Source organism: Mobula birostris, chromosome 1 (assembly GCF_030028105.1).
Source record: "Mobula birostris isolate sMobBir1 chromosome 1, sMobBir1.hap1, whole genome shotgun sequence".
In the NCBI taxonomy this organism is placed as follows: domain Eukaryota; kingdom Metazoa; phylum Chordata; class Chondrichthyes; order Myliobatiformes; family Myliobatidae; genus Mobula; species Mobula birostris.
In genome coordinates, this window is record NC_092370.1 from 219,220,023 (window position 1) to 219,246,766 (window position 26,744).

At 40.9% G+C, this 26,744-nt stretch overlaps 1 long non-coding RNA gene across 1 annotated transcript; it reads right to left on the reverse strand.

Moving 5' to 3' along the window:
* On the reverse strand, positions 1 to 26,702 carry LOC140204764 (uncharacterized). Its single transcript, XR_011887702.1, has 7 exons — positions 26,584 to 26,702; positions 25,271 to 25,417; positions 16,173 to 16,388; positions 11,542 to 11,580; positions 7,204 to 7,330; positions 5,993 to 6,104; positions 1 to 384 (listed from the first exon to the last, which is right to left on the reverse strand). It is a non-coding gene; the product is annotated as an uncharacterized lncRNA (long non-coding RNA).
* Between the last annotated feature and the right edge of the window lie 42 nt (positions 26,703 to 26,744).

Sequence of the window (26,744 nt, forward strand, 5' to 3'; positions counted from 1 at the left end):
GCATTCACAGTAAGTACAAAGAATCACAACAAACATGAACAAACAACTAATGTGCAAAAGGCAACAAACTGTGCAAATACATAAAAAGAAAAATAATAATAATAAAAAATCTCAATAACATGAGATCGTAGAGTCCTTGAAAGTCAGTCCATAGGTTGCGGAATCAATTCAGTTTTGGGGTGAGTGAAGTTCAAGAGCCTGATGGTTGAGGGGTAATACCTGTTGCTGAACCTGGTGATGTGAGTCCTGAGGCTCCTGTACCTCCTTCCATTTGGCAGCAGGAAAAAGAGAGCATGGCTCGGATGGTGGGGGTCCTTGATGATGGATGCTGCTTTCCTATGACAACATTCTTTGTAGATGTGCGCAATGGTGGGGGGGCTTTACCTGTGACGGACAGTGACAACAGTTAATAGGCATCTAGAATGAACAAGGCATAGGGAGGTATGTAATCAATGCAGGCACAGGGCATGATGGTTTGCATAGACTTAGTGAGCCAATAGGCCTGTTTCTGTGCTGTACAGATCTATGACTCTGATTCACCCTCACCTCCCCTTGACCTACTGATCAAGCGTTTCACTAGCTGCATTGCATCATCTATCGGGTACTACAGCCAATCATTGAAAGCAGTTCAAAAATGCATCATACCCCTTCTCCCACCACAAGACTCTTAGTAATGATAAGCATTAAGTTGATTCTTATCCTTGTCTTCAAATCTCTCTATGGCCTCATTCCTCTCAGTCTCATCCCTACCCATCTCCTCTCTACATCAGCTATCTTTTCTTCTCCACTTTTATTCCTTACATAGGGCTTCAAACAGAAACATTGACAATTCCTTTCCCCACAGACACTCAATGACCCATTGAGTTCCTCCAGAGTTTGTTTGTTTCTTTCCTCCCTATTGTTTGAATTTCCTCACAGAAGTGTTATGGAACCTAGAGCCTAAAGTTGAGGAGCTGATGAAAATCACTATTAGGAGGAAAACAGTGTAAGGAGAGCTGTTGAATCCCACAGGTAGACTGCAAATCCCCAATGCCCAAAACTCGGCTTCCCAGAATACTTAAGGAAGAGGCCCTAGAAACAACAGATGCGGTTGCAGTCAGTGTCCAGCATTCGTTGGACTTTGGATCAGTTCTTACTGATTAGAGGATAGCTAATATATGGAGTGAGAAAAAATGGTATTATGGACCAGTTAACCTCGTATCAATAATGAGGAAAATGTCTGTCCATTCTGAAATAATTTGTAAATCAGTGACAAGAACAGTCAAAAACAGCATTGATTAATTAAAGGGAAATTATTTTCATAGAATTTACTGTAATTTTTTGAGAATGTAATCAATAAAGTGAAACCAGTGAATAGGGTGTATTTTAGAAAGCTTTCAATGAGATTATTTATGAGAGAGCAGCGTGCAAAGACGAAAGGACAATGGATTGGTGGTAAAGTACAATTAGACAAGAAGTTGGCAGCCTGGAATCCAAGTGTAGGAGTAAACAGGTATTTTTCTGATTAACAACAGCAACCAGCAGCTTACCATAGGGTCAGCATTTCAACCCCAGCTAATCACATTTATATGAATGACATAGATGAGGGAGAAATATAGTTTGCAGGTAATATAAGACTGGGTGGGAGTGTGAGCTGTGAGGGGATGCAGAGGCCATGGGCAGGTTAAGAGACTCCAGCATCTTGCCAGTCTTACACAAGTCGAAGTGCTTCCTTTTATCTGGATAAATATTGAAATGTAGAAGATTCTGAGCTGGGCCAGGCAATACCTGTGAAGAGAGTTAACATAATGCTTTCGGGACTTGAGGGCCCAAGTAAGCAGGGAAATGTTAGAACAGATGAGGACCTTAATCACATGAGCACAGGAGAATGAGTGGAGATCACATAGAGTTTTGCAAAATTATAAGAGGTATAGATAAGATGAATTCTTCTAGGTAATTTTCCCCTCCATTTGAGTTAAAACTAGAACTAGAAGTTATAGGTTTAGAGTCAAAGATGAAATACTTAAGGGGAATCTGAGGGAGATTTCATCACTCAGAGTGTGGTGCGAGTGTGGAACAAGCTGCTAGTGGAAATGCAAGTTGAATTTTAACATTGAAAGGAAGTTGGATAGGTACATGGACGAGAGAGGTATGAAGGGCTATAGTATTCAGGTAGGTTGGACTATGCATAGTAGTCATAGTCATAGTCATAGTCATACTTTATTGATCCCAAGGGAAATTGATTTTCGTTACAGTTGCCCCAACCAAGAATAGAGTATAAACATAGCAATATAAAACCATAAATAATTAAAAAGTAATCTGTAAATTATGCCAGGAAATATGTCCAGGACCAGCCTATTGGCTCAGGGTGTCTGACTCTCCAAGGGAGGAGTTGTAAAGTTTGATGGCCACAGGCAGGAATGACTTCCTATGACGCTCTGTGTTGCATCTCGGTGGAATGAGTCTCTGGCTGAATGTACTCCTGTGCCCAACCAGTACATTATGTAGTGGATGGGAGACATTGTCCAAGATGGCATGCAACTTGGACGGCACCCTCTTTTCAGACACCACCGTGAGAGAGTCCAGTTCCATCCCCACAACATCACTGGCCTTACGGATGAGTTTGTTGATTCTGTTGTTGTCTGCTACCCTCAGCCTGCTGCCCCAGCACACAACAGAAGACCTAGCTAGCACAGACTATATGGGCCTAAGGGCCTGGTAATGTGCTGTAGTGCTCTATAACTATAATTGTTGGAACAGTATTCTTGCTTATTTATGTTCTTTGACGATCTACCTTTCTGGATTTCCCTATCTTCAGAAAAAATAATGCTCCATCTGCTCTATCATTCAGACAGCCAGTGGTGTAGTGACATCAGCACCGGACTTTGAGGCAAGTGGTCCCAAGTTCAAATCCAGCCAGCTCCTCGCACGCTTTTCATCCGTGCTGGTTGAGCATCAAGCTAGCAACTCAGCCTCGTAAAAAACAGACAAATGCTGAAAAAACAGCAAGGTTGGCACCCGGTGCGCCACAAGGCGTGTACAGGAACAACAACAACTCTATCAGTTCCCATTATTATTTACAATTCCTAAATCAAAATGGCTGCTGAACTTGCTATGTCCAAAAAATATCATTGAGAGCATGTAACTAAATGATCACAAAGTCCGCAGTGGACATATTTTCCAAAATAAAATGAGAAAATGCAGGAAATACTCAGTGTGGGTAGAGAATTTGACTTAATGTATTAATTCAATTACTGTTTTTCTTTACATTATAAGCCACTGATAAAAAGATTTTTTAAAATACAGGTGCAACTAAAAAATAATCGGATCTAAGGGGCCCGATATATAAGTATTTGGTTAGACAGGGACTGATTAAGGTAAGTCAGCATGGCTGTGAGTGTGGTAGTTCACATCTAACCAATCTTTTAGAGTTTTTCGAGGAAGTTACCAGGAAAATTGATGAAGGCAAGGCAGTGGATGTTGTCTATATGGACTTTAGCAAGGCATTTGACAATGTCCCACATGGGAGGTTGGTCAAGAAGCTTCAGTTTCTTGGCATTCAAGATGAGGTAGTAAATTGGATTAGAAAATGGGTTCGTGGGAGAAGCCAGGGAGTGGTAGTAGATGGTTGCCTCTCTGACCTGGAGGCCTGTGACTAGTGGTGTGCTGTAGGGATTGGTGCTGAGTCCAGTGATGTTTGTCTTCTATATCAACAACCTGGATGATGATGTGGCAAACTGGATCAGCAAATTTGCAGGTGACACCAAGATCGGGGGTGTAGTGTACAGTGATGAAGACTATCAAACTATGGACCAGCTGGAAAAATGGGCTGAAAATGGCAGGTAGAATTTAATGCAGACAAGTGTGAGTTTTGCACTTTGGGAGGACAAACCAGGACAGGACTTACACGGTGACTGGTAGGACACTGAGGAGTGTAGTAGAACAGAGGGATCTGGGAATACAGATCCATAATTCCTTGAAAGTGGCATTACAGGTAGATAGGGTTATAAAGAAAAGTTTCGGCACGTTGGCCTTCATAAATCAAAACAGGAGTTGGGACGTTATGTTGATGTTGTATAAGATATTGGTGAGACCTAACTTGTAGTATTGTGAACAAGAGAAAATCTGCAGTTGCTGGAAATCCAAGAAACACACACAAAATGCTGGAGGAGTTCAGCAGGCCAGGCAGCATCTATGGAAAAAAAGTACAGGACATTTCGGGCCGTGTCCCTTCGGCAGGACTGGAGAAGAAAAGATGAGGAGTAGAGTTAAAAGGTGGGGTGGAGGGGAGGATGAAGCACAAAAGGTGATGGGTGAAACTGGGAGGGGGAGGGGTGAAGTAAAGAGCTGGTAAGTTAACTGGTGAAAGAGATACTGGGCTGGAGAAGGGGGAATCTAATAGGTAAGGACAGAAGGCCATGAAGAAAGAAAAAGGGAGAGGAGCACCAGAGGGAGGCGATGGGCAGGCAAGGAGATAAGGTGAGAGAGGGAAAAGGGGATGGGGAATGGTGAAGTGGGGGGCCATTACTGGAAATACGAGAAATCGATGTTCATGTCATCGGGTTGAAGGCTACCCAGAAGGAATATAAGGTGTTGTTCCTCCAACTGTCGCGACTGTAGAGGAGGCCATGGACAGACGTGTCAGAATAGGAATGGGAAGTGCGATTAAAATGGGTGGCCACTGGGAGATCCCACTTTTTCTGGTAGAGTATTGTGTGCAGTTTTGGTCATCTACCTACAAGAATGATGTTATATTTTAAAGCCAAAATGTTAACAATAGACATGAAGAATGTCTTTGTATTGATTTGTTTGTTCATCGTTCAATGTGTCTTATTGCTTGAGCTCTCTATACGTATAAAAATAACTGATAATGCCAGTATGAGGCTGAAAAAGAATTTCAGTATGTACATTGTGTACATTTCTCTGACATTAAATGTACCTATTGAACCTATTGAGCTATTGATTTACAAGCCTCACAAAAGAATAAAAACTTTATTATTCAAATTTCAAAAATTACCATATGTAGGGCATAGCAATTACTAATGGCTCAGATAACACTACCTGATGTTAAGCTCAGTGAACAGGTTTAATATCTAATTCTGAGGGTAAATCAGTCAATAAACAGTTCCATTTACTAGATGGAGGAAAAGCTATTGGTCAACAGTAAGCAGCCATGGCAAATAAAGAAGCTAAATTACTTATTTTAAAGTTAATATTACTGAATTAGAAGTATCATAAACACAGGAGATTCTGCAGATGCTGTTAGTCCAGAGCACTGTTTGCTTCGTCCAGCATTATAGATCACCAGATCCAGGAAGTGTTTAAATGAGCAAATTATGGAGAAGCAGCGTCTATCCCCACCAAATGTCTTCAACCAGAATCTTCCCTGTCTGAGTGTGTGGCAGGAGTTGCCAAGAGACTGTATAAGGCGGGGTGAGATCAGCATTGCTGATTCTCCCAACGTATTGCTACTAGACAAGTCAGGGAGAGCGATATCATGGAGAGGGAGCTACTGAGCAGCTATAAAGAGGCCTGAAGATTTCTGTTGGCTGCAGAGAAATAAGTACTTACTGAGCAGCTTCTAGATGGGTTTCTCTAAATGTTTGTTGAACTTGGGAGGGCACCTACAACCATCAGGCTCATTTAAACGTACGGATTCTACAACTTTATCTACCCCTTCCTTTGAAGACCAAAGATAACATTAACCTATGACAGATTGACATACTTCCAGTTATTCTTGGCCAAATTCATATCCTGCGTACCAGTGGCACTGTAAATAAATAAATGGGATTGCTTCTGTGACATGGCTCTAGTTTAAAGTCTCCACTAATTGGGCTGCATTGTAATGAAATGGACTAACAGGTAGTGTTCTTCTCAAGAATCTTTGAAGACGTTCTGAATTCAATGCATTACGGAGCTTATTATTTAAGTTCTTTTACTGTTCAAACGAGTTACCTGTTTTAAAGTAACTCATTGTTTGAAAGATAATAGATACCAACAAAACACAACTTACACTAATTTAGTATCTTCATTGGTCTATGATCTTGTCTCAGTTCTGATCTGACTGATTTGCTGGTGAAATGTCACTACACCACAGTCACAATTCAATCCCTTAGTGAGGTCATCTATGTTGGAAGGAAAAATGAAACCATTTTTATTTAAATAATAAAAAAATTGCTGCACGCTGCTGTGCAGAGGGACTTGGGAGTGCTTGTGCGTGAATCACATAAGGTCGGTTTGCAGGTGCAGCAGGCTATCAAGAAGGCTAATGGGATGTTGGCCTTCATTACTAGAGAGATTGAATTTAAGATTAGGGAGGTTATGCTGCAACTGTACAGGGTACTGGTGAGGCCGCACCTGGAGAACTGCGTACAGTTCTGGTCTCCTTGAAGAAGGATATACTGGTTTTGGAGGTGGTGCAGAGGAGGTTCACCAGGTTGATTCCAGGGATGAGGGGGATTAGACCATAAAGAGAGATTGAGTTGTCTGGGACTGCATCCACTGGAATTCAGAAGAATGAGAAGAGATCTTATAGAAACATAAAATTATGGAAGGGATAGATAAGATAAAGGCAGGAAAGTTGTTTCCACTGGTAGGTGAGACTAGAACTAGAGAACATAGCCTCAAGATTTGTGGGAGTAGATTTAGGACAGAGATGAGGAGGAGCTGCTTTTTCCAGAGGGTGGTGAATCTGTGGAGTTCTCTGCCCAAGGAAGCAGTGGAGGCTACCTCAGTAAATATATTTAAGACAAGGTTGGATAGATTTTCACATAGTAGGGGAATTAAGGGTAATGGGGAAAAGGCAGGAAGGTGGAGATGAGTCCATGGTCAGTTATGCCATGATCTTATTGAATGGCAGAACAGACTCGATGGGCCAGATGGCCTATTCCTGCTCCTATTTCTTGTGTTCTTATGTGATATATTTGCACTAATTTCTCAGCTATAAGATCCACATCAACCCAGACTCTAACACCAGCTCAATCTCCAACATTCACAAAAGCAAGAAAAATACTTTTTAATATCTTTCAGTGATTGCCCAGCAATAACGATGAGAAGAACAACTGCATTTCGCGACTCAGAATAAAGAATCAATATAGTTTTTAGAAATCTGTTTGGCGAGCAGCTCTACTACAAAGTAAACTTACTTCTTTTGCAAATCATAAGAAGCTTGAATATCACAATCAACAGGGCATATCTTTTCTTCCCCTCCCCCCACCTTCTTACTCTGACTGCTCATCTTTTTTCTCCAGTCCTAATGAAGGATCTCGGTCCGAAATGTCGACTGTTTACTCTTTTCCGTAGATGCTGCCTGGCCTGCTGAGTTCCTCCAAACTTTTCTTAATTCAGGTTCCTTGAAAACAAAGTTGAATTTTGAAAACAAATAAAAAATCCTCAAAATATTGCAGGATTATCATCTGTAGTTTATTTTTTAATTCTTTTAAAACAGATGTCCAGTCACCAGTTATTAGGTGGTAGTGGACATCCATCATATCCATCTGGTCCTACAGGGTCACTCGGTAACATATTTGAGGATGTAGACACAGTTACCACACAAAGAAACAAGAATATATCATCACGGGGAGCGACACTGAAGGAAACTTCCAGAAGGTAATATTCCCTTATGTCTGCTGCCTTTATTTTTAAGTGGTAGAGGTTGTAGGTTTTGGGAGATAGTGTCAAAGGAGCTTTTGGCGAGTTGATTCAGTACATTGTATACATGACATACACTACTGCAAAATGGGGGAGTGCAAGTTTTGAGAGGTGAACAGAGCATATCCATTGTTAGAGATTGCTATTCTAATTGCTGAGAGGTTCTATAGCATTCTCTGCCCCACCACTGCCTCTGGCATCTGTAACTGAAACCCTTATTCGTGACCTTGTATTTCTAGATCAGGTCTTTCCAATGATATCTTCCACCCTCCTACCTTTGTAAATGTCAATTATGCAGATTAGATTCTGCACTGAGCTTTCCGAACTTCACCATCTACAGTAGTTGCTCCAAATCCACCAAATGGAAACCCTCATCCTCATATCTGAGTCCCTCAGTGGTTCTGTTAGCCTTTGTTTCTGGGACTTCTTTCGCCCTACAGCCTCTCCAACTTTACGTGCACTGTACTTTCAACGTAGCCCTTACACTTTATCTTGCATTCTGTTATTGTTTTATCTTGTTCTACCTCAATGCACTGTGCAATGATATGATCTGTATGAATAGATTGAGAGACAAGTTTTTCACTGTATCTCTGTACATGTAACAACAATGAACCAATTCTAATTCCAGCTTTGACTCTTCAACACAATATTACCAGTCGCAGCATCAATTTTCTCTGGAAAACTTGATCATTTTTCCAATTCTTCTTCCTTTAAACTTACTTTTTGACCCAGAATTTTGTCCTTTCTCCTAAAATATCTATCTTACCTCAGTGTCAACATTTAAATTATTATAACTCTCTGATTAAAAAAATTGTATGTCAGCCAACCAGTTACATTTTCATCAAGAAACCTAAATACCCAAAATAAATGTCCTCTTGATATCAGCGCAGACAACTGTCTAGGACAAAACAGCCTTCCATTCCCTTCCTTCTTTGATTTTCATCTCACCTCTGCTCTATTTTACAGCTATTAATGAGGTGGTATTAAAACCAAAATAAAAATCATAAAACTTACAGAGTTTCTTCAGATAGCTGTAAAAAAGGGTGTCACTTGTTCAGATTAGCTCAATCATTTCAGGAATCGATCCTTAGGTTGACTGATGAAAGGAACTCACCAGTTATTCAACCCTTTGTTTAGCCTGTCGTAATTTGACTAAATTTGTAATTTTCCAGTTAATAGAGTCATAGAAAACTACAGCACAGAAACAGGCCCTTCGGCCCATCTAGTCCATGCCCAACCATTTAAACTGCCTGGTACCATCAACCTGCATCCAGTCCACAGCCCTCCATACTCCTCCCATCCACGTACCTATTGAAACTCCTCTTAAACGTTGAAATGAAAATCACTTCCACCACTTGCACTGGCAGCTCATCCCACACTCTCACCTCCCTCTGAGTGAAGCAGTTTCCCCTCACATCCCCCTAAACATTTCACCTTTCACCCTTAACCATGACCTCTAGTTGTAGTCTCACTCCACCTCAGTGGAAAAAGCCTGTTTGCATTTACCCTATCTATAGCCCTCATAATTTTGTATACCTCTATCAAATTTCCTCTCAATCTTCTACGTTCTATAGAATACAGTCCTAACCTATTCAATCTTTCCTTTTAACTCAGGTCCTTATAACTCAGTGGATGTAGTGTATATGAATTTCACTAAGTTATTTGATAAGGTTCCCCATGCAAGGCTCATTGGGAAAGTAATGAGGTATGGGATCCAAGGGAACCTTGCCTTGTGGACCCATAATTGGCTTGCCCACAGAAGGCAAAGGATGGTTGTGGATGGTTCATATTCTGCTTGGAGGATGGTGATCAGTGGTGTTCCACAGGGATCTGTTCTGGGACCTCTCCTCTTTGTGATTTTTATAGATGACCTGGATGAAGAAGTAGAATGGTGGGTTAGTAAGTTTGCTGATGACACAAAAGTTGGAGGTGTTGTTGATAGCCTGGAGGATTGTCAGAAGTTACAACAGGACATCAATAGGACACAGAACTGGGCTAAGAAGTGGTAGATGGAGTTCAACACAGGTAAGTGTGAGGTGGTTCATATTGGTAGGTCAAATTTAAAGACAGCATATAATATTAATGGTAAGATTCCTGGCAGTGTGGAGGATCGGAGATTTTGAAGTCTGGGTCCATAGGATATTCAAAGCTGCTGTACAGGTTGACAGTGTTGTTAAGAAGGTGTATAGTGTGTTGGCATTCATCAACCGTAGGACTGAGTTCAGGAGCCATGAGGTAATGTTACAGCCATATAAGACCTTGGTCAGACCCCACTTGGAGTACTATGTTCAGTTCTGGTCACCTCATTACAGGAAGGATGTGGATACCATAGGGAGAGTGCAGAGGAGATTTACAAGGATGTTGCCTGGATTGGAGGGTGTACCTTATGAGAATAAGTTGAGTGTACTTGGCCTTTTCTCCTTGGAGCGACGGAGGATGAGAGGTGACCTGATAGAGGTGTATAAGATGATGAGAGGCACTGATTGTGTGGATAGTCAGAGGCTTTTTCCCAGGGTTAAAATAGCTAACATGAAGGGACATAGTTTTAAGGTGCTTGGAAGTAGGTACAGAGGGGATGTCAGGGTAAGTTCTTCACAGAGTGGTGAGTGTGTGGAATGCACTGCCGGCGATGGTGGTGGAGGCAGATACTTTAAGAAACTCTTAGATAGGTACATGGAGCTTAGGAAAATAGAGGACTATGTGGTAGGGTGGTAATTCCAGGCAGTTTCTAGAGTAGGTTACATGGTTGGCATAACATTGTGGGCCAAAGGGCCTGTAATGTGCTGTAGATTCTATGTTCCCAGCAACACCCTTATAAACTTTCCCTGTACCTTTTCAATCTTATTTACGTCTTTCCTACAGGTAAAGTAAAGTAAAGGCATCCATTAGTCTTGTGAGACCATGGATCTGCGCCTGGAAAGTCTTCACTCTCCAGGGCGCAGGCCTGGGCAAGGTTGTATGGAAGACCAGCAGTTGCCCATGCTGCAAGTCTCCCCTCTCCACGACACCAATGTTGTCCAAGGGAAGGGCATTAGGACCCATACAGCTTGGCACCAGTGTCGTCACAGAGCAATGTGTGATTAAGTGCTTGCTCAGGGACACAACACATTCCCTCGGCTGGGGCTCAAACTCTCGACCGTCAGGTCGCTAGTCCAATGCCTTAACCACTTGGCCACGTGCCCACTTCCTATAGGAGGGTGAACAAAACTGTACACAATACTCCAAATTAGGCCTCACCAATGTCTTATACAACTTCACAAAATGCTGGAGGAACTCAGCAGGCCAGGCAGCATCTATGGAAAAGAGTGAACAGTCAACATTTCGGCTGGGAGTCCTTGAAGGGTAACTGTTTATTCCTTTCTACAGATACTGCCAAAACTGCTGAGTTCCTCCAGAATTTTGTGTGTGTTGCCCTGGATTTCCAGCATCTGCAGATTTTCCTGTGTTTGTTGTCTTATGCAACTTCAATTGTTTGATACCAGATCAAACACGGTCATATCTTCTATTTCAAGATATACATCATAAGTCTGTAAAATGCATAAATTATTACCACTCGTCTCTTTGCTGATGATTATTCCTGATTACTATCTAGAAGAAATTCAACCCCCCCGCCTATGCCCCAATATGTCTTATTCATTGGTTGTTTGTCAGCCTTTGCTTATGTATCTATGTCTATTGTATTTCTTTATTTTGCTGTAATTGCCTGAATGAAAATAAATCTTAAGGTAGTAAATAGTAACATACACATATGTAATTTGATAATAAACTTTGTTTGACTTTGATTTTATTGTGCAGTAATCGCTGATTAATGCCAAAAATAATATCTCTCAATGTGTTATCATTGTGAGAATTAGGCCGGGACAATATAATAAATGAATAAGGCATATATAAACAAATAAATATTATACTTACACTTTCGAATACAGAAAAATATCTTTGTTAATCTTCTATCTCCAATGTACCAGCAAAAAAAATACAGAATGTAACTTGGTCAAAATGGAATTTGATTCGCTTCATACAAAAAAATCAAGGGCCCTGATGCTAATCACACTTATAGCGTAATCACCCAATACCATCCTTAAACAGCTTACATTTTACAATGGGAATGTAGCACTTATTTTCATTTCCTCATACAATAACTATCAACAGACAATACTGTTGTGTGGAATCAAAGTCTCAGGTAGATCAGACCAGTTAGTAGTAACATTTTTCTCTCTGACAGATATAGGTGAAGCAGGTGGGTTTTTTATAGCAGCTTTAATGATCATTTATAAAAGCTAAACAATCGCATAACTAACACATCATATCACAGTTCTATAGTCCGGCCACAGGACAAATAATTAGGGTCAGAGGAGAGGCTCCAAGGACACCTTATCCTCAAAGATGACAGGGTCCATTATACGTCTGCAGCCTCTCTGTAAAATTGGATCTGCTACTTTTCATGTTGGTATGTTAAGGACCTGGACGATTTTTGCTGATAATAGGTGGAGGGGCATGAAATATTGTGGAAGCAGGGAATCTACAGAGAACTTGGACAGATTAACAGAATGGGCAAAGAACTGGCAGATGGAAAACAGTGTAGGGAAGTGTACAGTCAGTCACTTTGGTGGAAGGAATAAGGGTGTAGACTATTTTCTAAGCAGGGATCAAATTCAGAAATCAGGGTTGCAAAGAGACTTGAGCGTTCTCACACAGAATTCCATAAAGGTTAACTTGCAGGTTGAGTTGGTAATAGGGAAGGAAAATGCAATGCAATTTCAAGAGGACAAGAATATAAAAGCAATGATGTAATGCTGAGGCTTATAAGGCACTTATAGACAATACTTAGAGAATTGTGAGCAGTTTTGGGCCCTATATCTAAGAAAGGATGTGTTGCCATTGGAGACAGTCCAGAGGGGATTTACTAGAATGATCCCAGGAATGAAAGGGTTAGTTATGAGGAGCGCTTGATGGCTCTGGGCCTGCAGTCACTGAAGTTTCGAAGAATTGGGGGGGTGGGGAAGGATCTCAGTGAAACTCAAAACATTAAGAAGTGCCTTAGGAACAGAGACAAGGAAGAATTTCTTTAGCCAGATGTCTAGAAAATGGTGGATCTGTGGAATTCATTGCCACAAACAGCTGTGAAGATCAAGTCATTGAGTTATATTTAAAGTGGAGGTTGATAGGTTCTTCAGTGTCAAAGATTATGATGGGAAGAAGACAGGAAACTGGGAAGGAAAATAAAAGACCATAGACCATAAGATCATAATATATGGAAGCAGAAGCAGGCCATTTGGCCCATCAAGTCTGCTCCACTATTCAATCATGGGCTGATCCAATTCTTCCAGTCATCCCCACTCCCCTGCCTTCACCCCATACCCTTTCATGCCAGGGCTGATCAAGAACCTATCTATCTCTGCCTTAAATATACCCAATGACTTGGCCTCCACAGCTGTTCATGGCAGCAAATTCCACAGATATACCACCCTCTGACTAAAGTAATTTCTCTGCATCTCAGTTCTAAATGGATGTCCTTCAATTCTGAAGTTGTACCCTCTTATCCTAGAATCCCCTACCATGGGAAATAACTTTGCCATATCTAATCTGTTCAGGCCTTTTAACATTCAGAATGTCTCTATGTCCCACTCATTCTCCTGAACTCCAGGTAATACAGCCCAGGAGCTACCAGATGTTCCTCATATGGTAACCCTTTCATTCCTGGAATCATTCTTGTGAATCTTCTTTGAACCCTTTCCAATGTCAATATATTCTTTCTAAAATAGGGAGCACAAACCTGCACACAATACTCCAAGTATGATCTCACGAGTGCCTTATAGAGCCTCCACATCACATCCCTGTTCTTATATTCTATACCTCTAGGATTGAATGCCAACATTGCATTCGCCTTCTTCACAATCGACTCAACCTGCAGGTTAACCTTTAGGGTATCTTGCACAAGGACTCCCAATTCTCTTTGCACCTCTGCATTTTGAATTCCCTCCCCATCTAAATAACAGTCTGCCCGTTTATTTCTTCCACCAAAGTGCATGACCATACACTTTCCAACATTGTATTTCGTTTGTCACTTCTTTGCCTATTCCCTAAACTATCTAAGTCTCTCTGCAGGCTCTCTGTTTACTCAACACTACCTGCTCCTCCACCTACCTTTGTATCATCGGAAAATTCAGCCACAAATCCATTAATACCAAATCATTGACATACATCATAAAAAGCAGCGGTCCCAACACTGACCCCTGTGGAAATCCACTGGTAACTAGCAGCCAGCCAGAATAGGATCCTTTTATTCCTACTCTCTGTTTTCTGCCAATCAGCCAATGCTCCACCCATGCTAGTAACTCCCCTCTGATTCCATGGGCTCTTATCTTGCTAAGCAGCCTCATGTGCAGCAGCTTGTCAAAGGCCTTCTGAAAATCCAAGTACACCACGTTTACTGCATCTCCTTTGTCTACCCTGTTTGCAATTTTATAAAAATATTGCAGTAGGTTAGACAGGCAGGATTTTCCTTTCAGGAAACCATGCTGCCTTTGGCCTATCTTGTCATGTGCCTCCAGGTACTCCATAATCTCATTCCTAACAATCGATTCCAACAACTTCCCAACCACTGATGTCAGGCTAACAGGTCCGTAGTTTCCTTTCTGCTGCCTCCCGCCCTTCTTAAATAGCAGAGTAACACTTGCGATGTTCTTGTCATCTGGTACAATGCCAGAGTCTATCGATTCTTGAAAGATCATCGTTAATGCCTCTGCCATCTCTCCAGCTACTTTCTTCAGAACCCGCGGGTGCATTCCATCAGGTCCAGGGGATTTATCCACCCCTGAGACCATTAAGCTTCCTGAGCACCTTTTCAGTTGTAATTTTCACTGCACAAACTTCACTTCCCTGACACTCTTGGATGTCCGGTATACTGCAGACGTCTTCCACCGTGAAGACTGATGCAAAATACGCATTCAGTTCCTCTGCCATCTCTGCATCTCTCATTACAATATCTCCAGTATTATTTTGTATTGGTCCTATATCTACCCTCGACTCTCCTTTACCCTTTATATACTTAAAAAAGCTTTTGGTATCTTCTTTGATATTAGCCACTAGCTTCCTTTCATAATTCATCTTTTCCTTTCTAATGACCTTTCTAGTTTCCTTCCGCAAGTTTTTAAAAGCTTCCAAATCCTCTATCTTCCCACTAGCTCTGGCTTCCTCGTATGCCCTCTCTTTTGCTTTTACTTTGGCTCTGACTTCACTTGTCAGTCATGGTAGTGTCCTTCTTCCCTTTGAAAATTTCTTCTTATTTGGAATATATCTGCCTTGCACTTCCATCATTTTTCACAGAAACTCCAGCCATTGCTGCTCTGCTGTCCTTCCTGCAAATGTCCCTTTCCATTCAATTTTGGCCAGTTCCCCTCTCAAGCCATTGAAATTTCCTTTATTCCACTGAAATACCAACACATTGGATTTTATTTTTTCCCTCTCAAATTTCAATGTGAACTCAATCATATTGTGATCATTATTCTCCAAGGGTTCCTTAACTTTAAGCTCGCTTATCACCTCCGGATCATTGCACAACACCCAATCCAGCACAGTCAATCCCCTAGTGGGCTCAACAACAAGCTGTTCTAAAAAGCCATCCCTTAGACATTCTACAAATTCTCTCTCTTGAGGTCCAGTAAAGACCTGGTTTTCCCAATCCACTTTCATGTTAAAATCCCCAACCATTATCAGACATTGCCTTCTGGCACGCCGTTTCTATCTCCTGCTGTAATTTGTAATCCACATCCCGGCTGCTGTTTGGAGGCCTGTATACAACTGCCATTAGGGTCCTTTTACCCTTGCCATTTCTTAACTCAACCCATAGAGAATCTACACTTTCCAATCCTATGTCATCTCTTTCTAATGATTTAATATTATTTTTTATACACAGAGCCACACTACCCCCTCTGCCTACTAACCTATCTTTCTGATACACCATATATCCTTGGATGTTCAGCTCCCAATGGCAGCCGTCCTTTAGCCAAGTTTCAGAGATGGCCACATCGTCATATTTGCCAATCTGTAGCTGAATTTCAAGATCATCCATTTTATTCCTTATGCTGCATGTATTCAAAGACAACACACTCTGTCCAGTATTTGTCGCTTTCGGTTTTAACTGTACCACACCTCTATTACCCTGTAACTCATGCCACTGGCTGTGATATAATTGTCACAGAACAGCCATAATTGAATGTTGGAGCAGATTCAATTTGCTGATTGGCATAATTCTTTTCCTATATCTCATGGTCTTCAGCCAATAATATCATAAAAAGAGCAGAAATTATTCAATGTAGTAAATGTGAAGAAACCAGAGAGATCCGTGTTGTAGCACTGAAATCATCTACTCTGGAACTAGCCATGCCTTTAGGCAAGCTGCTCCAGAACAATTACAGCATTGGCATCTTTCTAGTGTTGTAAACCAAATAGCCTAGAGCTGCCATGTTCATTAAAACAGGGCAATTACAATATTTAAGTATCTTCCAATCATTAGCAAAGTGATGGAAGAAGTTAATACTCACATTATAGTAAGCTGCTTACCAATGCCCCTTTTAAGTTTTGCGAAACCTCAGAACAGCCTTGATATAGATATTGGGTGAAGAGCAGGATTCCAGAGCTGAGGTCAGGTGATCACGCTTGACATCAAGGGAGCATTTTACCAAATATGGCACCAAGGAACTCCAGTGAAGTATGTCATTGGGCATCAGTGGTAAACACTCCAGTCACTGGAATTACACCTTAAACAAAAAAAAGACACCTGAGGTTGTTGGAGGTCAATCATCCGTAAAACCAAAGCTTCGCCTCAGGAGCTCCTCAAGTCCATTGCCCCAGACGCTATTATCCTTAGCTGTTTCATCTATGATCTGAGATTAACTGTGACCAGTCAGAATATCAATGACAGAAGACCATGATAACAGTACCATTGTTTCATTGGAAAATGTCATTAGCTGAAAGCTGATCATAGAGAATGAACTCTGTGCTTGAGCAACCTAATGAATTGTTGGCAATTCTATGAATTGAATGATTGAGAAATAACATAACATGATTTTTGGAACATGGAAAACAAAACAAATAATTCACTAAGTATACATACTCATGTTTATTATTGTTATTATTTTAACATAGGATTCTCCTCTCCAGATTTTTGAACTTTTTCATGTAGAAATAAGGATCAATAATTTCTTACATAGCTTGTTCAATGAATCATGATAGAGATATTTCCATACCATTCTTTTCCTCTATGTTGAGAACATGGTTCAAACAACAGTTCTACTGCGTTATTCTGTAATTAAAATTTACTAATTCAAAGGATCACTGGTTTATCTTTCATGTGTAGAAAAATAAATATTTTCTGAAATTGGATGTTCTTAAATGTGCTCTAATTCAATCAATGATAAATGTGTAGATAAACTGACATTGTTTCCAAGGCATGGTTTTAAAAAGTAAACTGAGTGAAAAGTTTTTAAAAAATCACTCAGTGATTACTTTATTAGGTACCTCCCGTACTTATTAAATTGGCCACTGGGTGTATGTTCATTGTTTTCTGCTACTATAGGCTATCCACTTCAAGGTTCAATGTATTGTGCATTCAGAGATGCTCTTCTGCACACCACTGTTGTAACATGTGGTCACCTGAGTTACTGTTGCCTTCCTGTCAGCTTGAACCGGTCTGGTAATTCTCCTCTGAAATCGCTCATTAACAAGGTATTTTTACCCACAGAACTACTGCTCACTGAATAGTGTTTTGTTCTTCACTCAATTCTCTGTAAACTCTAGAGAATATTGTGTGTGAAAATCTTAGGAGCTCAGCCATTTCTGAGATACTCCAACCACCCCAACTAGCACTAACAATCATTGCACAGTCAAAGTCACTGAGATAACATTTCTTCCCCACTCTGGTGTTTGGCCTGAACAACAAATGAACGTTTTGGCCATGCTTTTATGCACTGAGCTGCTGCCACATGACTGGCTGATTAGATATTTACATTATCAGACAGGTGTACAGCTGAACCTAATAAAGTGGCCACTGAGTGTGTGTATATACTCGTCTTTTCGTTTGAATTTCAGGAATCTTGGAATCTAGTTTATTTTGAATCGGATTCCCTAATCAAGGCAGTAAAATTATATGTTCATAATCTGCTGCCTGAAAGTAGAGAGCTCGGATATTTTGAAGAAAACAGGAACTAATGAAATATGCAGTGGATTCCATGATTAGCTTGACACCATAAACTACTGGGCTAGTTACCCAGTAGTTTATGGTGTCAAGCTTCTTCAAATGGTCTATAAACTTGTTCAAATCTGCGTTAACAGGCTGGTGTTCAGGCATACCTAATAAAGTGGCCACTAAGTATACTAAATATATTGTTCCATTTTTAATTGTGGCAGTAAAATGTGTTAGTATAACCTAAGGTGGCAGCAGAGTAGACAGTAAACTGTGTGTACGATAATTTATTGTTTCCCAGGAAATGAGGGAGAACACATAATAGCTTTCATACTCTTGCTATTGCTGTCAAAAGATTGACATATTTAAGAACATAAGAACTTTTGAAAAATAAATCTTCATATACCTAAATCATTATTTCTATTCTAAATCTTTGTATACCAGTGTAGATTCTATCTTATTTGAAGAAAACATCCACATAGTAGGTGTACTGTATATTCCAGTACCTGATGACTGTTGTGCTAAAGAAAATTGATGCCAGCTATGTTCAACACGAGTTATTGATGTAGAATAGCAGTATTTACGTAGATTAAACAAGGGAGAATAATGTAATCAGTTTGATCTTTTTGCCTTTCATCCAGTTTACAATAGTCAGAATTCATAGCCAATCAGTAAAATTATGTTGTACAGTGAGAACTATTGCTAGTAGTTTTTTAAGATTATATTAAAACTATTTTACTAGGTTCTGCTTTTTGAACCATCTGATAGCTCAATGGTGAGGTGTGACTTCATCTTGTACATTGCATGGTTTTAATATGCACTGTCTTCTATTACATATGAATGTCAGAATCAGAAACAGCTGTAGACCACTCAAGCCTGCTAGAGTGTATTGCCATTCAATATCTTTACTGAGCCACAAGTTTACATCCAAAACGCCCCGATTGCTTGATTTCCCTGCCTTTCATTCCTTGGTAAAGAATTTAGGGTTTAGAACCTTCTCGAAGGAAAGAAATTTCTCTTCATCTCAATTCAAACAGGAGACTCTCCTGTTGAAGGAAATTGCCTCATAATACCCAGATTACCAAATTTTTGAAGAACCTTCTCAAATCTTTTAATATAAAAATAATCTAACTGTAAAGCAACAAACACTAGATGCCAGAAACCTTAAATCAAAAATAAAAACTTTGAAAATATTTAGCTGGTTAGGCAGCATCTGTAGAGAGAGGAAAAGGGTATTTTGTACATGGCCTATCAGCAGCGTCAACAGAGCTTTACCAAGAGGGATTTCTCACAGGTCGACGGCACTTATTTAAAAAGGGAGCTTTGTGAGCGTTAGTCCATTGTACGTGGCCTATCAGCGGCTATAACCGGAGCAATCGTGAGTTAAATAGCAGGGAAGGTTCAGGCATAAAAGGGAGACACTTCCTAGCGGAGCGGTCATCAAAGGAACGGTTATCGATGGAGTGATTTGAGGCAGAGTGGTAGGGCTTTGGCTCATTTGGGCTTCGGCGATAATGGGTCGAGGCGAGGTAAGTTACCTGTGAGGAACAGAAACATGTCTGTGAGGCCGGTGGTCTCCACTGGGTGTCACATGTGGGATGTCTAGGAGACTCCCAGTCTCCTGGATGACCACATCTGCACCAGGTGTGTCGAGCTGCAGCTCCTTAGGGACTGGGTTAGGGAACTGGACCTGCAGCTCGATGACCTTCGTCTGGTCAGGGAAAGGCAAGTAGTCACACCAGAGCCTCAGGAGACAGATAAATGGGTAACAGTCAGGAGGGGGAAGGGCAGGAGTCCAACACTAGAGAGTACCCCTGTGGCTGTCCCCCTTAACAATAAGTACACCTGTTTGAGTACTGTTGTGGGGTGGGGGTCAACTTACCCAGGGGAAGCGACAGTGGCTGCACCTCTGGCACAGAGTCTGGCCCTGTGGCTCAGAAGGGTAGGGAAAGGAGGAAGGCAGCAGTGATAGGAGACTCGATAGTTAGGGGGTCAGACAGGCGATTCTGTGGAGGCAGGAAAGAAACACGGATGGTAGTTTGCCTCCCAGGAGCGGGGATGTTTCTGATTGCATCCACGATATCCTGAAGTGGGAAGGTGAACAGTCAAAGGTCGTGGTACATATTGGTACCAACGACATAGGTAGGAAAAGGGAGGAGGTCCTGAAAACAGACTACAGGGAGTTAGGAAGGAAGTTGAGAAGCAGGACCTCAAAGGTAGTAATCCCGGGATTACTGCCTGTGTCATGTGACAGTGAACATAGGAATGGAATGAAGTGGAGGATAAATGCGTGGCTGAGGGATTGGAGCAGGGGGCAGAGATTCAGATTTCAGGATCATTGGGACCTCTTCTGGGGCAGGTGTGACCTGTACAAAAAGGACGGGTTGCACTTGAATCCAAGGGGGACCAATATCCTGGCAGGGAGGTTTGCTAAGGCTTTTGGAGAAAGTCTAAATTAGAATTGCAGGGGGGTGGGAAGCGAACTGAAGAGACAGAGGAAGGGGCGGTTGGCTCACATTTAGAGAAAGCTTGGAGTGCGAGACGGAGGATAGGCAGTTGATAGAGAAGGGATACACTCAGACCAATGGTTTGAGATGTGTCTATTTTAATGCAAGAAGCATCATGAACAAAGCAGATCAGTTTAGAGCATGGATCAGTACTTGGAACTATGATGTTGTGGCCATTACAGAGACTAGAATGGCTCAGGGGCAGGAATGGTTAAAGAGTGCCAGGCTTTAGATGTTTCAGAAAGGACAGGGAGGGAAGCAAAAGAGGTGGGGGCATGGCACTGCTGATCAGAGAGAGAGTCATGGCTGCAGAAAAGGAGAAAGTCATGGAGGGATTGTCTACTGAGTTTCTGTGGGTGGAAGTTAGAAACAGGAAAGGGTCAATAACTCTACTGGGTGTTTTTTATAGACCACCCAATAGTAACAGGGACATAGAGGAACAGATGGGGAGACAGATTCTGGAAAGGTGTAACAATAACAGGGTTGTTGTGGCGGGAGATTTTAATTTCCCAAATATTGATTGACATCTCCCTAGAGCAAAGGGTTTAGATGAATTGGAGTTTGTTAGGTGTGTTCAGGAAGGTTTCCTGACACAATATATAGATTAGCCTACAAGAGGAGAAGCTGCACTTGATCTGGTATTGGGAAATGAACTTGGTCAGGTGTCAGGTCTCTCAGTGGGAGAGCATTTTGGAGATAGTGATCACAATTCTATCTCCTTTACCATAGCATTGGAGAGGCGTAGGAACAGACAAGTTAAGGAGGTGTTCGGTTGGAGTAAGGGAAAACATGAAGCTATCAGGCAGGAACTCGGAAGCACAAATTGGGATCAAATGTTCTTAGGAAATGTACAGGAGAAATGTGGCAAATATTCAGGGGATATTTGTGTGGCATTCTGCATAGGTACGTTCTAATGAGACAGGGAAAAGATGACAGGGTACAGGAACCATGGTGTACAAAGGCTATTGAAAATCTAGTCAAGAAGAAAAGAAAAGCTTATGAAAGGTTCAAAAAAAAAGCTAATTATAGAGATTTAGAAGATTTTAAGGCTAGCAGGAAGGAGCTTAAGAATGAAATTAGGAGAGCCAGAATGGGCCATGAGAAGGCCTTGGCGAGCAAGAGTAAAGAACACCCCAAGGCATTTTACAAGTATGTGAAGAGCAAGAGGATAAGATGTGAGAGAACAGGACCAATCAAGTGTGATAGTGGAAAAATGTGTATGGAACCGGAGGAGATAGCTGAGGTACTTAATGAATACTTTGCTTCAGTATTCACTACAGAAAAGGCTCTTGGCAATTGTAGAGATGAATTACAGCAGATTGAAAGTTTGAGCATATAGACATTAAGAAAGAGGACGTGCTGGAACTTTTGGAAAGCATCAAGTTGGATAAGTCTCCGGACCGGATGAGATGTACCCTGAGCTATTGTGGGAGGCGAGGGAGGAGATTGTTGATCCTCTGGCAATGATCCTTGCATCATCATTGGGGACAGGAGAGATTCCAGAGGATTGGAGGGTTGCAGATGTTGTTCTCTTATTCAAGAAAAGGAGTAGAGAAAGCCCAGGAAATTATAGACCAGTGAGTCTTACTTCAGTGGTTGTTAAGTTGATGAAAATGATACTGAGAGGCAGGATTTATGAACATTTGGAGAGGCATAATACGATTAGGAATAGTCAGCATGGCTTTGTCAAAGGCAGGTTGTGCCTTGCAGGCCCGATTGAATTTTTGAGGATATGACTAAACACGTTGATGAAGGTAGAACAGTACATGTAGTGTATATGGATTTCAGCAAGCATCTGATAAGGTACCCCATACAAGGCTTATTGAGAAAGTAAGGAGGCATGGGATCCAAGGGGACATTGCTTTGTGGATCCAGAATTGGCTTGCCCACAGAAGGCGAAGAGTGGTTGTAGACGGGTCATATTCTGCATGGAGGTCAGTGACCGGTGGTGTGCCTCAGGGATCTGTTCTGGGACCCCTTCTGTTCGTGATTTTTATAAATGACCTGGATGAGGAAGTGGAGGGATGAGTTAGTGAATTTGCTGATGACACGAAGCTTGGGAGTGTTGTAGATAGTGTGGAGGGCTGTCAGAGGTTACAGCAGGACATTGATAGAATGCAAAACTGGGCTGAGAAGTGGCAGATGGAGTTCAACCCAGATAAGTGTAATGTGGTTCATTTTGGTAGGTCAAATATGATGGCAGAATATAGTATTAATGGTAAGACTCTTAGTAGTGTGGAGGATCAGAGGGATCTTGGGGTCTGAGTTCATACGACACTCAAAGCTGCTGCGCAGGTTGGCTGTGTGGTTAAGAAAACATATGGTGCATTGGCCTTCATCAACCGTGGATTGAGTTTAAGAGCCAAGACGTAATGTTACAGCTATATATGACTCCCACTTGGAGTATTATGCTCAGTTCTGATCTCCTCACTATAGGAAGGATGTGGAAACTATAGAAAGGGTGCACAGGAGATTTACAAAGATGTTGTCTGGATTGGGGAGCATGCCTTATGAAGACAGGTTGAGTGAACTCGGCCTTTTCTCCTTGGAGCAACAGAAGATAAGAAGTGACCTGATAGAGGTGTATAAGATGATGAGAGGCATTGATGGTGTGCATAGTCAGAGGCTTTTTCCCAGGGCTGAAACAGCTAGCACGAGAGGGCACAGTTTCAAGGTGCTTGGAAGTAGGTTCAGAGGAGATGTCAGGGGTAAGTATTTTACACAGAGAGTGGTGAGTGCGTGGAACGGGCTGCTAGCAATGGTGGTGGAGGCGGATACGATAGGGTCTTTTAAGAGAATCCTGGACAGGTACATGGAACTTAGAAAAACAGAGGGCAATGGGTAAACTGTGGTAATTTCTAAAGTAAGTGCATGTTCGGCACAGCATTGTGGGCCGAAGGGCCTGTATTGTGCTGTAGGTTTTCTATGTTTCAAGTCTCTGTACAGATGTGGTTTGACCTGCTGAGTATTTCCAGCATTTCCTAGTTATATATCTAATCGCCCTGAAAATGTCTTTAACTTTGGGGCTTTAAAAACATATTCACTGCTCTTGGTTAGAATACAAACTTTAAGATTTAAAATAAGAAGCAGTGAAAACACAATTGATTTCAAAATGACAGAAGTATGGATGGGAGACCATCCAAGAAACCATTTTCAAAATAAGTAGTGTTCAAAGCATGAAGTTCACTAACTTAGTCATAGATTCACTCAGCACAGAAACAGGCTTTTCAGCCCAACACGTCCGTGCTGACCATTGTGTACCCATCTATACTAACTGAACTTTCAGTGCTTGGCCTGTACAGTGTCTTCTTAACCAGTCCCTCGGGACTGAGGTCAACTTGCTTTCACTACTGGATTCTGAGGTGAGTGGTGAGGCCAATATACCTCATAGGGCAAGCAGGGGACTGGTGTGTCAGGCGGAGTGATCCTTCCTCTATTTATGCAGGACTTCCATATCCTCCCAATACTCAGACACAAGGCTGTCAATACCTCCTAAGTATACCTTCTATACTTTGAGTGTGCATGAACCAGAGTTTCTCAGGAGTCAGTGAGGAAGTTGCTTTTTTTTTCAGAGATGCTTTGAGCACATCCTTGACTGTTTTCCTCTACCTGCCTTTTCTTGTCACTGAGCTCAGAATAGAGAGTAGCATATCCTGGGTCTTTCATGTTTGATATTCATATTAAAATATTCTGAATAGCCCTTCTTCTATAAATATATGAATGCATATAAATATTATGCAAAAACATTCATCGTGCTTTTATTTCCCCAGCATGCTATTTGCAAATGCAAACATTACAATATATTACACTAGGAAGAACAATTCTCTTAAGTGTTTATCAGAGACATTGCCACTATGTTTTTGAGGGATGATTTTCCTTTCCAGTAATCTGTTGGATTACTGCCACCTGGAAGGTATTGTGTTGTTACATTATGCTTTCATTGGGTCAACAATTTCAGAAACAGAATTGATATTACCTTTCCTATTTTTTTGGAATAAATGTTCCTCAAGGAGTTCACATACTTAAAAAATGTTGATGTTAGCAACCTTGTTCTCCATCCCCTTGAATGAAATAATATTTTGTATTTTTTTTAATCTGAGAATTTTTATTACATGACCAGAAAGAGAAAGAATTTCTCTATAATTTCATGTCGCAGGTCTCCACAACAGTTGTATCATAGTCTCATACAGCTGAGAAACCATCTCTTTGGCTCACCATGTCCCTGCTGGCATCAAGTACTTCTTATACTCAAACCATTTTCCAGCATCTCTGTCCATTGCCTTCTATGCCATGCTGCTTCGAGTGCTCACCCTTATAACATGATATAAGGGTGGTACCTACCTCCGCCACTCTAACTGCATCCCAGATTTCAGCTATCCTCTTGGTGAAAGTATTATTCCTCAAATCCTCCCTGATTCTCTTTCCCCCTAGCTTAAATCTAGGCCTCTTGATAAGAGGAAATGTTTCTCATTATCCACCTTATCTACGCTCATCATAAATTTGTATTCCTTAATCTTGTCCCCTTTGAGCCTCCTCCACTCCAGCAAAAACAAATCTTGCCTGTTCAATCTCTCCTCAGAATTGAAATACTCCAACTCCAAGAACATCCTGGTGAATTTCCTCCACACCCGATCCACTACAAACCAGTATAAGATAATATGCCAACTCTTTCATCCATTTCTTTTGCAATACAAACTCCCTGAAAACATAATTTAAATGCCTGCAAATTTCAGTGAAAAGTTCAGTGCCATTCTGGTTTTGTTAGTGGACGAGCAATCCAATGAGATAGAGCCATGGACTCAAATTCCATCATTCAATTCTGGAATTTAAATTTACCTTACCTTATCAAATAAATTTTGGATTATAAGACTAATATAAGTAATAATAACTATATGTGGCTGAATTTTTGTTTAAAATCTAAAGTTCTTTAGAGGAAGTCTATCTTTCTTACCTGGTCTATCCACTCTGAATCTCCATATTCAGGGTACTCTGAAATTGTCCAGTGAATCACCCGGTTCAAGAGGAATTAGGGGTGGTCATTAAGTATTGGACTTGCCAGTGATCACGACATTGAAAAGAGTGCAGTTAATTGTGTAACCTAGAAGGTACCCAATGTATATACATTAGTTATAACACAGGTGGGAAAGAGCCTCCTCCATTCACAAACTTTGGCTGAAATTCCTTTAGTGATTTAAAGATCCTTAAATGAAAAACCACCAATGGAATATCAAATATTACAAAGACAAAAAAGCTGAAGTTTGGCCAAGCTAAGCTTCATGTTGGCACCTAAATACATTCTAGGATCTATACAAGATAGAGGAGCTTATATAAACCATTCAAATGCATAATTAATTTCCACACTCTCTGCCGTAGTTCTTCGGGTAGGAAGAAGGGTAATTAATTATCTACAACTTTTAAGGACAGTAGTTTGATTTAAACTCAGGGTAAATATTTACACATCAAGGAAAGTTCCACTGCCAGTGAATATAGTATCAGAGGAAACATCAGTCCGGAAAACAGGCACTGGACAATGGCAAGGTATTTTTTTTAACTGGAAGAGATTAAATCTAACGACCTAGGCATCAGATCAGACAGCGAAGTGTCTCAGAGATGGCAGCTTGGAAGTTGAATAAAGAATTCGTTTTTTTAAATGATTTAATAATGTACTGTGGGGTAACGAGAGTGAATCTCATGCATTTCACGACCTAAAAATTAATCTAAAATAGAAGATTTACACCACAGATTTGGTGTACGTTCTGATTACTGTTTCTACCCATCTGCAATACGTATCGATATATAGAAATTCCATTGATAATTAATGTTCCGGGATGTACAGTATTCTGTACCTAAAAATGCAATGCTCTCTATTCTATTTTATTAACAGAAGTTCAAAATGTATTATTTTCTAACTATAATGCTTGATATTTGGAGATTATAAGGTCCACGCGAGTATCTGATGTCCATTGCTGTCTATTTATAACGAACAGTTTGATGTCCTAACGAGCACATTAACAATAATATTAACAAAAGTTGGCATAACTTTTCGCGCTCCAATTCAGAAATTGTAAACTAATCTTTCTGATCGAATCAGAACAAAAAATGCCCTTGATTAAGTATTATCCATAATCTCACGGGAATCTAAATTATAAAATTGCAAATTGCTCTGCAGTCTTTCCAAACTCTAGACTTTATTTGCTCTCTCTCTCTGGTGTGCTCACGAACGATCAGATTACACCAGAACTAACTTTAAATAATGCAACGAACCCCGCATTCCGGCGTCAGCGAAGAAAATCTGAATTTAGGTCGCTCCCAAGGTTTAGATTTTTAGTGTTTAAAAAAAAACAAGAAGCTGGACTGAATGCTGCGTTTGCAGTTTGTATTATATTATTGGGGGGGGGGGAAGAAAACATTGCAAGGAAACAGAC